The 16446-nt window shown below is 50.9% G+C and overlaps 1 protein-coding gene across 1 annotated transcript in view; it reads left to right on the forward strand.

Annotated features, from left to right (window-relative positions):
• Positions 1 to 1548: 1548 nt before the first annotated feature.
• The window catches only part of LOC125452332 (equilibrative nucleoside transporter 1-like), a 255065-nt gene continuing 240167 nt past the window's right edge, over positions 1549 to 16446 (forward strand). The window contains exon 1 of the mRNA XM_059645067.1: positions 1549 to 1668. The gene's annotated coding sequence lies outside the window, so the exon portion shown is untranslated. The remainder of the gene's footprint in view (positions 1669 to 16446) is intronic.

The raw sequence follows: 16446 nt of genomic DNA on the forward strand, positions 1-16446 counted from the left end.
GTGCTGGGCTATAGGAGCTGAGGGGGGGGTCAGTGCTGGGCTATAGGAGCTGTTGGGGCGGGGGTCAGTGCTCGGCTATAGGAGCTGAGGGGGGGTCAGTGTTGGGCTGTAGGAGCTGAGGGGGGGGTCAGTGCTTGGCTGTAGGACCTAAGCGGGGTCAGTGCTGGGCTGTAGGAGCTGAGGGGAGTCAGTGCTGTGCTGTAGGAGCTGAGGGGGTGTCAGTGCTGGGCTGTAGGAGCTGAGGGGGTGTCAGTGCTGGGCTGTAGGAGCTGAGGGGGGTCAGTACTGTGCTGTAGGAGCTGAGGGGGTTCAGTGCTGGGCTATAGGAGCTGAGGGGGTGTCAGTGCTGGGCTGTAGGAGCTGGGGTGGGGGGGTCAGTACTGTGCTGTAGGAGCTGAGGGGGGTCAGTGCTGGGCTACAGGAGCTGAAGCGGGTCAGTGCTGGGCTATAGGACGTAAGCGGGGTCAGTGCTGGGCTGTAGGAGCTGAGGGGGGGGGTCAGTGCTGGGCTGTAGGACCTAAGCGGGGTCAGTACTGGGCTGTAGGAGCTGAGGGGGGTCAGTGCTGTGCTGTAGGAGCTGAGGGGGTGTCAGTGCTGGGCTGTAGGAGCTGAGGGGGGTCAGTACTGTGCTGTAGGAGCTGAGGGGGGGTCAGTGCTGGGCTATAGGAGCTGAGGGGGGTCAGTGCTGGGCTATAGGAGCAGAGTGGGGGGTCAGTGTTGGGCTGAAGGAGCTGAGGGGGGTCAGTGCTGGGCTATAGGAGTTGAGGGAGGTCAGTACTGTGCTGTTGGAGCTGAGGGGGGTCAGTGCTGGGCTATAGGAGCTGAGGGGGGTCGGTGCTGTGCTGTAGGAGCTGAGGGGGGGTCAGTGCTGGGCTACAGGAGCTGAGGGGTGTCAGTACTGTGCTGTAGGAGCTGAGGGGGGTCAGTGCTGGGCTACAGGAGCTGAAGCGGGTCAGTGCTGGGCTATAGGACCTAAGCGGGGTCAGTGCTGGGCTGTAGGAGCTGAGGGGGGGGGGGGTCAGTGCTGGGCTATAGGAGCTGAGGGGGGTGTCAGTGCTGGGCTATAGGAGCTGTTGGGGCGGGGGTCAGTGCTCGGCTATAGGAGCTGAGGGGGGGTCAGTGTTGGGCTGTAGGAGCTGAGGGGGGGGTCAGTGCTTGGCTGTAGGACCTAAGCGGGGTCAGTGCTGGGCTGTAGGAGCTGAGGGGAGTCAGTGCTGTGCTGTAGGAGCTGAGGGGGTGTCAGTGCTGGGCTGTAGGAGCTGAGGGGGTGTCAGTGCTGGGCTGTAGGAGCTGAGGGGGGTCAGTACTGTGCTGTAGGAGCTGAGGGGGTTCAGTGCTGGGCTATAGGAGCTGAGGGGGTGTCAGTGCTGGGCTGTAGGAGCTGAGGGGGGTCAGCGCTGGGCCCTAGGAGCTGGGTGGGGGGAGAATATTGTGGCGTGAGTGGGTTAATGTGTACAGTTCCTTTGCTGAGAGAGCAGGCAGGGCTGTCAGTGAGTAAATGTCTGTTTCGATGAGGTATGTTCTTGGCAGGGAGGGAGTTGAGGGGTAGTGTGAGGAGACTGTGTTGAGCATTTCGACAGCTCAGATATAATTTTACTGAGGAGTGGACGAGCCACAGAGGAATAATGGCCTATCCGTGGAGTTTGTTTTTCAGGTTTTGAAGTGAAGGTAGGTTTGGAGCAATGTTTTAGTTGGAGATGAGAAATTATTAATGCTGTTGGCTTTGGAATACTGACATGACGAATCCCCATTTACTGGCTACTCCGAAACGTGAAAATAAACTGTCCCAGATTCAAAAAGCTTCGCTCCCCAACTCTAGATTTGTTGGTTGTTTGTATTCCAAATTGTAAAACAGAAGCGACTTTGTAATGGAAGCCTCTGCCGCAGGTTCTGGCCCACGCTGCCCGATTGTAGCTCGGGGCTCAGTACCGTCGCAGCGATTTTACAGCCCGTTTTCCTGACAGCGTCTTTGTCTCGGGACTCCTGGCGCAAATAAAACCCCAACCGAGGTCAACAACATGTCACTGTGCTCCAGACAGAAGAATTACAAATCACCGAGCGGCTGCCAGAGAAGTCATTGTACCCAGAAACGTGTAAATGTCCGGAATGCTGAGTCCAGTATTCCTGCCAGACACTCAACATCCTCAGGGTCAGCTCACAGAGCGCCCGCCTGGCTAAGCACGGAGTGGGGCTGGATGGACACAGCAGGCCAAGCAGCATCAGGGGAGCAGGGAAGCTGACGTTTCGGGTCTAGACCCTTCTTCAGAAATGGAGGAGGGGAAGGCGGATCCTGAAATAAATAGGGAGAGAGGGGGAGGCGGATAGAAGATGGATAGAGGAGACCCGAAACGTCAGCTTCCCTGTCCCTCTGATGCTGCTTGTCCTGCTGTGTCCATCCAGCTCTACACCTTGTTATCTCAGATTCTCCAGCATCTGCAGTTCCTACTGTCTCTGGCTAAACACGGCCTCTGTTCTCCCCTTGGTGGCTTGTTATTGTTAGCAAGGTCACAGAGTTATTGGGGAAGGTTTGTTTTCACCTGAGACAATCACACGCACGCCTGTGTGTGTGTGTGTGTGTGTGTGTATATATACACAGGCTGAGTTTGTGTGTGTATATATACACAGGCTGAGTTTGTGTGTGTGTGTGTGTGTGTATATATACACAGGCTGAGTTTGTGTGTGTGTGTATATATACACAGGCTGAGTTTGTGTCTACACGTATGCGCAGACTCTCCCACAGTGCGGCTGCTGGAACACACGGGACCCGCAGGATTAATTCCTGTCGAGCTCCCAGTCCCAGCTGCTGGCCACGAAAAAGCCCGAGTGACCGGCTGTGGGAAAGCAGCAGATACAGTCGCATTGAAAAGACCAACAGGCCGCTCCAGTTACGGCCAGTCACAGACACGGTCCTGGGGGCAGGGGGTGTTCACTGTCACTGCGCTGGCCTGACAGAGCGGAGATTTCCTATCAGCACTGTCTGCCAGAGACAGGCAGCTCCTTTCTCTTCAAATAAACCCCCGCACTCCATCCTCGCCCTGACACCACCCCCCCGCCAAATCTCTCACACAGTGTACCCCAGACCATAGACACTAAACCCCATCTACACATCCCCCAAATCTCTCACACAGTGTACCCCAGACCATAGACACTAAACCCATTCTACACACCCCCAAATCTCTCACACAGTGTACCCCAGGCCATAGACACTAAACCCCATCTACACACCCCCCCCAAATCTCTCACACAGTGTACCCCAGGCCATAGACACTAAACCCCATCTACACACCCCCCAAATCTCTCACACAGTGTACCCCAGACCATAGACACTAAACCCCATCTACACACCCCCCAAATCTCTCACACAGTGTGCCCCAGGCCATAGACGCTCAACCCCATCTACACACCCCCCAAATCTCTCACACAGTGTACCCCAGGCCATAGACACTAAACCCCATCTACACACCCCCCAAATCTCTCACACAGTGTACCCCAGGCCATAGACACTAAACCCCATCTACACCCCCCCCAATCTCTCACACAGTGTACCCCAAACCATAGACACTAAACCCCATCTACACCCCCCCCCAAATCTCTCACACAGTGTACCCCAGACCATAGACACTAAACCACATCTACACCCCCCCAAATCTCTCACACAGTGTACCCCAGGCCATAGACACTAAACCCCATCTACACACCCCCCAAATCTCTCACACAGTGTACCCCAGGCCATAGACACTAAACCCCATCTACACACCCCCCAAATCTCTCACACAGTGTGCCCCAGGCCATAGACGCTAAACCCCATCTACACCCCCCCCCAAATCTCTCACACAGTGTACCCCAGGCCATAGACGCTCAACCCCATCTACACACCCCCCAAATCTCTCACAGTGTACCCCAGACCATAGACACTAAACCCCATCTACACACCCCCCCAAATCTCTCACACAGTGTACCCCAAACCATAGACACTAAACCCCATCTACACACCCCCCAAATCTCTCACACAGTGTACCCCAGACCATAGACACTAAACCCCATCTACACACCCCCCCCAAATCTCTCACACAGTGTACCCCAGGCTGTAGACACTAAACCCCATCTACACCCCCCCCAATCTCTCACACAGTGTACCCCAGACCATAGACACTAAACCCCATCTACACCCCCCCCAAATCTCTCACACAGTGTACCCCAAACCATAGACACTAAACCCCATCTACACCCCCCCCCAAATCTCTCACACAGTGTACCCCAGACCATAGACACTAAACCACATCTACACCCCCCCAAATCTCTCACACAGTGTACCCCAGGCCATAGACACTAAACCCCATCTACACCCCCCCCCAAATCTCTCACACAGTGTACCCCAGACCATAGACACTAAACCCCATCTACACACCCCCCAAATCTCTCACACAGTGTACCCTAGGCCATAGACACTAAACCCCATCTACACACCCCCCAAATCTCTCACACAGTGTGCCCCAGGCCATAGACGCTAAACCCCATCTACACCCCCCCCAAATCTCTCACACAGTGTACCCCAGGCCATAGACGCTCAACCCCATCTACACACCCCCCAAATCTCTCACAGTGTACCCCAGACCATAGACACTAAACCCCATCTACACACCCCCCCAAATCTCTCACACAGTGTACCCCAAACCATAGACACTAAACCCCATCTACACATCCCCCAAATCTCTCACACAGTGTACCCCAGACCATAGACACTAAACCCCATCTACACACCCCCCCCAAATCTCTCACACAGTGTACCCCAGGCTGTAGACACTAAACCCCATCTACACCCCCCCCAAATCTCTCACACAGTTTACCCCAGACCATAGACACTAAACCCCATCTACAGCCCCCCAAATCTCTCACACAGTGTACCCCAGGCCATAGATGCTCAACCCCATCTACACACCCCCCAAATCTCTCACACAGTGTACCTCAGGCCATAGACGCTCAACCCCATCTACACACCCCCAAATCTCTCACACAGTGTGCCCCAGACCATAGACACTAAACCCCATCTACACACCCCCCCCAAATCTCTCACACAGTGTACCCCAAACCATAGACACTAAACCCCATCTACACACCCCCCAAATCTCTCACACAGTGTACCCCAGGCCATAGACACTAAACCCCATCTACACCCCCCCCCCAAATCTCTCACACAGTGTACCCCAGACCATAGACACTAAACCCCATCTACAAACCCCCCAAATCTCTCACACAGTGTACCCCAGGCCATAGACACTAAACCCCATCTACACACCCCCCCCAAATCTCTCACACAGTGTACCCCAGACCATAGACACTAAACCCCATCTACACCCCCCCCAAATCTCTCACACAGTGTGCCCCAGGCCATAGACGCTCAACCCCGTCTACACCACCCCCAAATCTCTCACACAGTGTACCCCAGGCCATAGACGCTCAACCCCATCTACACACCCCCCAAATCTCTCACACAGTGTACCCCAGACCATAGACACTAAACCCCATCTACACACCCCCCCCAAATCTCTCACACGGTGTACCCCAGACCATAGACACTAAACCCCATCTACACACCCCCCCCAAATCTCTCACACAGTGTACCCCAGACCATAGACACTAAACCCCATCTACACCCCCCAAATCTCTCACACAGTGTAGCCCAGACAGTTCACACACAGCCCTAACTATACCCCCACAATACTCGCACATCAGCGTTTGATGGGGACGGGATCCATGTCCCTGTCCTGGGAGGGTTTGATGGAGACGCGGTCCATGTCCCTGCCCTGGGAGGGTTAGATGGGGACGGGGTCCATGTCCCTGTCCTGGGAGGGTTTGATGGAGACGCGGTCCATGTCCCTGCCCTGGGAGGGGTTGATGGGGACGGGGTCCATGTCCCTGCCCTGGGAGGGGTTGATGGGGACGGGGTCCATGTCCCTGCCCTGGGAGGGGTTGATGGGGACGGGGTCCATGTCCCTGTCCTGGGAGGGTCTGATGGGGACGGGGTCCATGTCCCTGTCCTGGGGGGGGGGGGTATTGACGGGGACAGGATCGTTCCCTGTTGTGTTCCCTGTTGTGTTTGTTGCCTCTTCCAGCTTCTCGGTGCCCCCCCCAGGACGTGATCGACACAGGGTAATGGTTGTGTGTTTCACTCTGCTCCATTTCACAGCCTTTCCCAACCTGACCTGAAACTCATTATCTTTAGTCAGGGCTGACTGGGGCCTGTGTGTGGGAACCCAAACCCCACTGGACCCAGAGTCATTCCCGAACGGGAAAAACGTCCATCAAATCGCCCAAAGTTTGATATTTTCCTGACTGATGATCCCGGGTTAAAAGAAATCACATGTCAGATTTCTGAGCTTAACGGGGAGGCATTTATTTATTGCAAACTGATTGATTAAAAACAATCACAAAACACAAGTTACTAATTCCTAACTCTCTTTCAGTGACCCCATGCCTTTTAGAAACGGCCCCTTTCGCAGGGAGACACTCAGAAAGACAAGCCAGAGCTCAGTGTAATGGGTGGGGAACTAAGAGAACCCCTGAGATTAGTGAGACACAGGTCTGGCCCCAGTCCGGATACAGGGAGCGGCTCCCTTCCAGCTCCATAACATTCCCTGAGCAGGAGCTGGGGTGTTTCTCAACATTTTATTCAGGATTTACCTCTGGAGGTGGTATTTCCCCCATTCATTTGAAAAAGGGAATTTAGAGAGAGCGAGAGAGAGAGCGTGTGAGTAGAGAGAGAGAGTGTCTAGCTGCTCAGAATGTTCTTTTAGTTTTCCTCTCACAGGATGGGGTGTAACGAGAGGCTGGAGATTCCCGCAGATTGTCCAAACACAAAGCAGGAGCTGCCCCTTCAGGAGTCAGCTCAGACGCTGTTACTTTGCTCAGTGCTCCTGAAGCTGGTCCCAGCTGAAAGATCCGTACACACACCCACACTGTCAAAGTGACCAACATCCTTCCCTACAGCCTGAATACACCTTGTAAATACAACATACAACTCATTTTCCTCAAAACCTTCCTCAGTGATAACGGGGACTGCAGATGCTGGAGAATCCGAGATAAAGTGTGAAGCTGGCCTAGACCCTTCTTCAGAAAGTCCATGGTTTAGAGCAAAACGTTTTCCCACTTTTAAGTCCACAGTCCAAAAACAACAGGGCGCTTCATAGATGAGCTTATAATTACAGGGAAATAATTCTCCACATTGACTCCCCTCTCATTTGGCATAGAAATATTTTCAAACATCTGTGTTTAATTTTAACCCATGTCCCTAGGGGACATAGCAACATATTTCCCCTTCTTTCATTATATTTAACCGTTTGGCCCAGTAGTTATCGAGAACATTGCAAACAAAGAGTTTTTCAAAAAATCTGACATAAATCCGAAGAAGCTTGACTCTCATTTAGTTGAGCTGAAATGTGGAGTGAGATGAAAGATGTGATAATGGGAACTGCAGATGCTGGAAAATCCAAGATAATGAAATGTGAGGCTGGATGGACACAGCAGGCCCAGCAGCATCTCAGGAGCACAAAAGCTGACGTTTCGGGCCTAGACCCTTCATCAGTGAGCCTCTCTGATGAAGGATCTAGGCCCGAAACGTCAGCTTTTGTGCTCCTGAGATGCTGCTGGGACGGCTGTGTTCATCCAGCCTCACATTTCATTATCTGAAATGAAAGATGATGCTTTCAGAGCCGACTCGCTCTCGGCTGACCTGTGCCGCTGGAATGTTCTAGAACGTAATTCAAAGGTTTAAAATCCTTGTTTTTCCTCACTTGACTAACCTGCAACAGGTGACCAGGCAGAGGGAGGGGTGAGCAAACGGTGAGGTGTGCAATGTAGAAATGCAGAAACTACAGGCACTGTAGAAATACAGAAGCCTCGCAAAGGCTTCCAGGGAGATCTTGAGCCTGAACCCCCTCAGGTCAGCGAATCGCGGCACAAGTGAAACTTCAGCACTTCCTCAACTCCACATTGCAACAATTCTCCCCAGCGAACGCACCCCCAGACAAATCGAAACCAGAGAATCTTCTTGACCTCCATCCGTCTCCATTACAATGTAGCCTGCTCCAGGCTGCCCTTAGCCTGACCTTTAGGATTTCCCTGTGAATCTCTCTGCACTGTCATTATTACAAGTTATAGATACCAGTTCTCCTCCTGGTGTTTCCGCAGCACACTGCCAGTATTCTAATTCTGTTAAAAAAGACCTGGGAAATTATCTAAATTGTCATTTGTTTGTGCGTAAAGAAAGCTTTTCTTTCTCACATCCCCTCTACATTTTCTGCCCCTTCGCTGGAATCTACAATGCCTAGTTTTTGAGCTCTCTGCCAAGGGTAAGTTTGGGAGTCCTGTCTACTCTGTCTCTACCCCTCACAATTTTGTCTACCACAATCATGTCATCCCTCAGCATTCCCTGATCCAAGGAAAGCAACTCCAACCTTTCCAATCTCTCCCCGTAGCTACAATTCTCCAGCTCTGGCAACATTCTAGTAACTCTTCTCTGCCCTCTTTCTGGAGCAATTATGTCCTTTCTATAATGCGGTGACCAGAACTGTACACAATACTCTAGCTGTGCGCTCACCAATGTTATTTACAGTTTCATCATTATATCCCTACCTTTGTATTTCATACTTCTGCCAATGAAGGACAGCACTCCATATGTCTTTCCAACCTAATCTACTTGAGATGATACCTTTAGGGACCTATATGTTTGCACACCAGGATTTCTCACTTCATCTACCCGTCTCAGTATACTTCCATTTATAGTGTTTTGCCTGTTACTGGTTGACCTTCCTAAATGCATTAGTTCACACTTATCAGAGTTTAATTTCATCTGCCACTTTCCTGTCTGCTCTATCAACTCTTCTGTATCATTTTGGACTTAGAGCTTTCCTCTGCACTATCCACTACACAGTCATCAGCAAATTTCCCAAGTGTGCCTTCCACATTCAAGTCCAAACTATTAATGTATAAAATAAACGGCAGGAGGTCCCAACACTGAGCCCTGTGGAGCATCACCTGAAACTGCCTTCCATTCGCAACAGCAGCCATTAAACATTACCTTTTGTTTCCTGTAACTAAGCCAATTTTGGATCCAATTTGACGAATTACCCTGTATCCCATGGGCTTTTACATTTTTGACCAGTCTGCCATGTGGGGTCCTTGTCAAATGCCTCACTAAATCCATGTAGACAACAGCCAGTTGGGTTTATCCCATTTTCCGCTGTTAACTTTTAATTCATGGAACTAAGCACTGTCGAGTGAGACACCTTAACCATCAAGCAGATATTTGCAAAACTAACAAGAACTGCAACATTGGAGATAAAGGACATCAGATGTTTGGTATCTACCTGCTAAATCTGTGATTGGCGACCCATCGCTTCTGAGTGACCTAGCACTCCAACAGCACCCACTCTCATCCTCATTGAGCGCCAACATCAGACTTCGCCACATCGCAGTGTCATGGAAATGAGAGGATAACAAGACACCCAAGTGAGGGTCATTGAAGAGGGCGCGCGAATGTCATAAATTACCAGAAAAATAGCAGTGGGGATTCAGGGGAAGAGTGGGGTTAATTGAAGAATAAAAGAGGAATCTCATTGTTGAGGGAGAGCTCACGGCTTTATGAGTAGAAGCTGGAATCTGTACTGAAAACACAAATACTAGAGATGACAGCGGGTCCGACAGCATCCAATGGGGGAGAGAGCAAGCTAACGCTTCGAGACCAGAGGCTTTTCATCAGAGCTTTGCTTCAGCTTCGATTAGGAGTCAAAATGTTAGCTTGCTCTCTCTCTCTCCCTGGGTGCTGTCTGACCCACTGTGATCCCCAGCATTTTTGTTTACATCGTTTTACAAGTGTTTTACATCAATGTGCCGTGGAGTGGGGAATGACACCTACGGCCTGGGAATGTCATGTCACGGAGATGTCGAACAGAGTAAAACGAGGGCTGCCGATCCTCAGAGACGTCACTGCTCCAGGTGGAATGCACACTAGATTCCCATAGAAAGTAAAAATTGAGGTCACTCCGGTACACATTCCCAATCCCACTTGGACGTTAGGCCATGCTAGAGCTATGCAAATGTTACACCCGAATTAAGACATCCCAGCGAGCACTGCTCGATGCCTGTCAGGTCAATGTGTGAGATAAAATTCAGGACAAGACTCATTACTATTTGGAGGAAAATGACCTCATAAAAGAAGGGACGAGGCCCCGATGCTTGAGCTTCAACATGACAACAAAAGGCAGGCTACGCTAAGAGAGGGAAGGCAGCAGAAGTATTCAGGAGGCGAAGGAAATTCACTATGACCATAAAGATTCTTTTGTAGATGCACCGTAGAAAACAGGATCAATCAGAACGTTTCAGAGCTTGGTGGGGCAACTGCCCTGACCAGGACCATAAGAAATTACAGAGAGTGTGAACATAGACCCGTCCATCACATAAACCGGCTCTCCTACCATTAACTCTGCCTACACTTCCCACTGTATTGGGAAAGCAGCAAGCATCACTGAGGAAGCCTCCCACCCCAGTTACACTCTCTTCCACCCTCTTCCATTGGGCAGAAGGTACAAAGGCTTGAAAACATGTACCAACTGATTTAAGAACAGCTTCCCCCCTGCTGTTGTCAGATTTATGGACAGACCTCGCAAATGTTACTTCTCAGCAGGAGTAACGCTGTTCCCTGCACATTTCTGTTCTTGCTACCCTGATACACTGCGTATGGTATGATCGGCCTGTAAAGCAGCTCAGGCAACTCTTTTCACTGTAACTCAGCGTGTGAGGTGATGCTCTTTGGTAGGAGTAAGCAGAAGGCAAAGTACTGGGCTAATGGTAAGATTCTTGGTAGTGTAGATGAGCAGAGAGATCTCGGTGTCCATGTACACAGATCCTTGAAAGTTGCCACCCAGGTTGACAGGGCTGTTAAGAAGGCATACAGTGTTTTAGCTTTTATTAATAGAGGGATCGAGTTCCGGAACCAAGAGGTTATGGTGAAGCTGTACAAAACTCTGGTGCGGCCGCACTTGGAGTATTGTGTACAGTTCTGGTCACCGCATTATAAGAAGGATGTGGAAGTTTTGGAAAGGGTGCAGAGGAGATTTACTAGGATGTTGCCTGGTATGGAGGGAAGGTCTTATGAGGAAAGGCTGAGGGACTTGAGGCTGTTTTCATTAGAGAGAAGAAGGTTGAGAGGTGACTTAATTGAAACATATAAAATAATCAGAGGGTTAGATAGGGTGGATAGGGAGAGCCTTTTTCCTAGGATGGTGACGGCGAGCACGAGGGGGCATAGCTTTAAATTGAGGGGTGAAAGATATAGGGCAGATGTCAGAGGTAGTTTCTTTACTCAGAGAGTAGTAAGGGAATGGAACGTTTTGCCTGCAACGGTAGCAGATTCGCCAACTTTAGGTACATTTAAGTCGTCATTGGACAAGCATATGGACGTACATGGAATAGTGTAGGTTAGAAGGGCTTGAGATCGGTATGACAGGTCAGCACAACATCGAGGGCCAAAGGGCCTGTACTGTGCTGTAATGTTCTATGTTCTATGTTCTGTGCAACTTGACAGTAATAAATCAAATCAAACCAAAATATTGAGAGTTAATGCAGCTTCAGGATATACTGAGACACAACGGGAAAGCTAAGAGGAGGCATGAGGAAATGATGGCAGGCTATGCTAAAACAAACAGTAAAATGTTCTTCGATAACAAAGTGTGGAGCTGTATGAACACAGCAGGCCAAGCAGCATCTCAGGAGCACAAAAGCTTCATCAGAGAGCGGGCCTAGGGCCGAAACGTCAGCTTTTGTGCTCCTGAGATGCTGCTTGGCCTGCTGTGTTCATCCAGCTTCACATTTTATTATCTTGGATTCTCCAGCATCTGCAGCTCCCATTATCACAGTAAAATGTTCTTCAATCAGATTAGCAGTAAAAGATTTCTGAAGGATAGAGTGGGGCCCATAAGGAACAAGCAGGCTAAGCAGCTCACTGAAGCTAAGGGAGTGCTGGGTAGTAGTAAATAAATGCCTTGCTCCCATCTTTACCCAGTTGGAAGAAGGTGAGAATGGCCCAGTTGAAGATGTGGGTGCTGAGGAACTGAGCAGTATAGTGACAGATAAAGAAAAGGGGCAGCACTCCAGGTCGAGAAATTGCCAGGCCCAGATGGGATGCGTCCTAGATTGCTGAGAGAGGTAAGGGAGCACATCACAGAGCTGTTGACAGAAATTTTCTGCCAGGCCTTGCCAAGCATAATATTAATCCCTGAGGATTGTAAATGTGACACCATTGTTTAAGGACAGGGCAAAGGATAACCCAGGAAACTGCTGACTTCTCAGCAGTGAGAAAGCTGCTGGAGGCCAGAACACCGGAGTAGCAAAAAATATAACATCATGGCTTTAGCGAGGGCAGGTCATGTCTGACAAATTTAATTGAGTTCTTTGATGAGGTAACACAAGTAGTGGGCGTGGGTTGTGCATTTGGACTTTCACAAAGCATTTTGTCTGGCAGCTTGGTCAGCAAGTTAGAAATATTTGGGATTGATGGGTCCTCGGCAGCATGGATTAGAAGTTGGCAAAGAGAAAGGAAACAGAGGGCGGGTATAGATGGGCATTTCTTGGGTTGGACAAAAAAAAAGCAATGATGCAGATACTGTAAATCAGAGACAAAAACAGCAATTGCTGGAAAAACTCAGCAGGTCTGGCAGCATCTATAGAAAGGAAGCAGAGTTAACATTTCAGGTCCAGTGACGCTTCTTCAGAACCAGATGGGAGATGAGTTGAAGTTGATGTTGCCCAGGGTTCAGTGTTGGGATCCTACTTTTTCTGAGTTGTATGAACAATTTGGGCATTGAGGGTAATATCTCTACATTGCAGGTGATATGAAACTAAGGAGAAAAGTGAATTGTGAGGACGATACTGAGTGATCTTGGAGGAACATTGACAAGTTGGTTAAATGTTTAGACCCCAGGCGAATGAGTTTCAATGCAGAGGAATATGATGTAATGCATTTTGGTAGAAGAGGCAAGGAGAGACAATAGATCAGTCAGTGATCTAGTGTTAGGAACACACTGTCTCCAGCTGACAATAGTGCGATGGCATGGTCCAGGAGGTGCAGCACTGAAGATTAAAGGCACGCAATAAACGGTAGCCATATAGAGCACGCCAAACAGCCAAAACATACGCAGCTTTCATAATCAGGAGTTCCTCTTGAAAGGGAAAATAAAAGATAAGAGTATTATTTAAATGTGTAGAAACTGCAGAAAGCTGAAACACAAAGGGGCTTGCGGGGGCGTGCACATAAAACACAGAAAGCTAGCACCCAGGTACAGCAGGTAATCAGGAAGGGCTAATGGAACACTACCCTTATTTCAAGGGGGTTGGCGTACAAGAGGAGGGAATCCTTACAGTAACTGTACGAGGCGCTGGGGAGACCACATCTGGAATACTGAGAGCAGTTTTGGTCCCATTGTTTAAGGACAGATATCATTTCATTGGAAGCAGTTCGGAGAAGGTTCACTGGGATGATCTCCGGTGCAGAGGGAATGTCTTATGTGCAAAGACTAAACAGGCTGGGACTGTACTCCCTGGAATTTAGGAGAATGAGAGCTGATCTCATTAAAACATATTGGATTCTTAAGGGGCTTTACAGGGTCAATGCTGAGAGGATGTTTCCCCTCATGGGAAAGCCAAGAGCAGGGAGCATAGTCTCAGAATAAAGGGGCACCAATTTAAGACTGAGATGAGGAGGCATTTCTTCTCTCTGAGGGTTGTGAATTGAGCTGTGAGGGCACAGTCCCTGTGTATACTTTAGGCCGAGGTAGACAGATGCTTGATCATCCTGGGATTAAGGATTACAGGGAAGGGGTGGGAAAGCAGATGTGAGGAATACTGGGTCAGACATGTTCCTGTTGGATGGCACAGCAGAGTTGAGGGGGCGAATGGCCTACTCCTGTTTCTACATCTTTTGGTTTAAACAGAGTGCAAATAGATTGGGGTAGCTGCTGAACACCATTTCCTGTGGGGACGGTCAATAACTGCTGGCCAGCGAGAGATGCCCGCATCCCGGAGAGAGCAAATGAAACAGCCATGTTGTTAGCAGGACAGCTGAGAATGTCAAAGAGCTGAGATCCAAAATCTGACCACTCTCACAGTCCCCAGAACAATGTTGGTCATATAACTGTAACCCGGAGCTAGTTGCAAGTGCACTCAGCCTCAGGAGCTGGAATGGGCTCTTCTAGTTAGATCAGTAAGGATTTTCCTCTGCCACACTGGGCCCAAGCTGGCTTCCTCATTCCCAGAACTCCTCGAGAAGGAGAAGTTCCTGAACAAAATAGCCTAGGCCTCAAATCCACCATCCGACCAGACCATGGGTCATCGGTGATGCTCTGAAATATCAAACGTTTCACAAAGCTGTGGCTCTGAACCTAACGATATTCTGGAGAGCGACTGTTGGTCACTGCAATAATTCCAGACGGGAAAGGCAGTGCAACGCGAAGGCAGTCGGGTGAAATCACGGTGATGTTTCAGCGTAAAAGTACAGATTGCGCCCTCATAATGTTGTGCCACACGCTCAATGCAGTGTGCAGTGTTACAGTCACTGAATATAAAGCATTAACATCGCTAAGCAGAGAAGCCAGTCTGGGATCTCATACTGTGTAATTAGTTAGTGTTGTTAATAAACTTCAAGATGTCTCAGCGAGAACTCACTCTTGGTGGTAAATGTTATACGGGTTTAACATCAGGAATTGTGCAAACACTTTATTCCCTCCTCTGGGATGTGGGTGTTGCTGGCTGGGTCCAGCATTTCAGTCCCATCCCTAGTTGCCCCCTTGAGAAGATGGGGGTGAGCTGCCTCCCTGACCTGCTGCAGTCCTCCTGCTGTGGGTTGACCCACAATGCGCTGAGGGAGGGAATTCTAGGGTTTTAACCCAGCGACAGTGAAGGAACGGCAATATATTCCCAAGTCAGGATGGTGAGTGGTTTGGAGGGGAACTTGCAGGGGCTGGTGTCCCCATGTATCTGCTGCCCTTGTCCTTCTAGATGGAAGTGGTCATGGGTTTGGAAGGTGCTGCCTGAGGATCTTTGGTGAGTCTCTGCAGTGCCCCTTGTAGATGGTACACACTGCTGTTACTGAGTGTCGGGGGTGGGAGGAGTGGGATGTGTGAGGATGTGGTGCCAATCAAGCGGCTGCTTTGCCCTGGATGGGGTCAAGCTCCTTGAGTGTTTTTGGGGCTGCCCCCATCCAGGCAAGTGGGGAGTATTCCTGGTGCTGCTCCTGGCCTTCCCTCCTGCACTCTCCATTGAACCAGAGTTGATGCCCTGGCTTGATGGTAATGGTTGAGTGGGGGATTTGCCAGGCCTTGAGGTTACACATTGTGCTGGAGTACAATCCTGCTGCTGTTGATGGCCCACGGCACCTCATGGATACCCTCCCTCAGCACTAACCCTCTGACAGTGCCCGCTCCCTCAGCACTGACCCTCCGACAGTGCCCACTCCCTCAGCACTGACCCTCCGACAGTGCCCACTTCCTCAGCACTGACCCTCTGACAGCGCGGCACTCCCTCAGCAATGACCCTCCGACAGTGCGGCGCTCCCTCAGCACTGACCCTCCGACAGTGCCCGCTCCCTCAGCACTGACCCTCCGACAGTGCCCGCTCCCTCAGCACTGACCCTCCGACAGTGCCCACTTCCTCAGCACTGACCCTCTGACAGCGCGGCACTCCCTCAGCACTGATCCTCCAACAGTGCAGTGCTCCCTCAGCACTGACCCTCCGACAGTGCCCACTCCCTCAGCGCTGACCCTCCGACAGTGAAGTGCTCCCTCGGCACTGACCCTCTGACAGTGCGGCGCTCCCTCAGCACTGACCCTCCGACAGTGCAGTGCTCCCTCAGCACTGACCCTCTGACAGTGCGAAACTCCCTCAGCACTGACCCTCCGACAGTGCGAAACTCCCTCAGCACTGACCCTCCGACAGTGCCCACTCCCTCAGCACTGACCCTCCGACAGTGCAGTGCTCCCTCAGCACTGACCCTCCGACAGTGCCCACTCCCTCAGCACTGACCCTCCGACAGTGCGGCGCTCCCTCAGCACTGACCTTCTGACAGTGCCCACTCCCTCAGCACTGACCCTCCGACAGTGCCCGCTCCCTCAGCACTGACCCTCTGACAGTGCCCGCTCCCTCAGCACTGACCGCCCGACAGTGCCCGCTTCCTCAGCACTGACCCTCTGACAGTGCCCACTCCCTCAGCACTGACCCTCTGACAGTGCCCACTCCCTCAGCACTGACCCTCCGACAGTGCCCGCTCCCTCAGCACTGACCCTCCGACAGTGCCCGCTCCCTCTGCACTGACCCTCCGACAGTGCCCACTCCCTCAGGACTCAGCACAGAAAGAGGCCACATGGCTCCTGATGCCGACCGTGTATTTCCTCCCCATTC

The sequence above is a fragment of the Stegostoma tigrinum genome, chromosome 4, assembly GCF_030684315.1.
Source record: "Stegostoma tigrinum isolate sSteTig4 chromosome 4, sSteTig4.hap1, whole genome shotgun sequence".
Classification (NCBI taxonomy): Eukaryota; Metazoa; Chordata; class Chondrichthyes; order Orectolobiformes; family Stegostomatidae; genus Stegostoma; species Stegostoma tigrinum.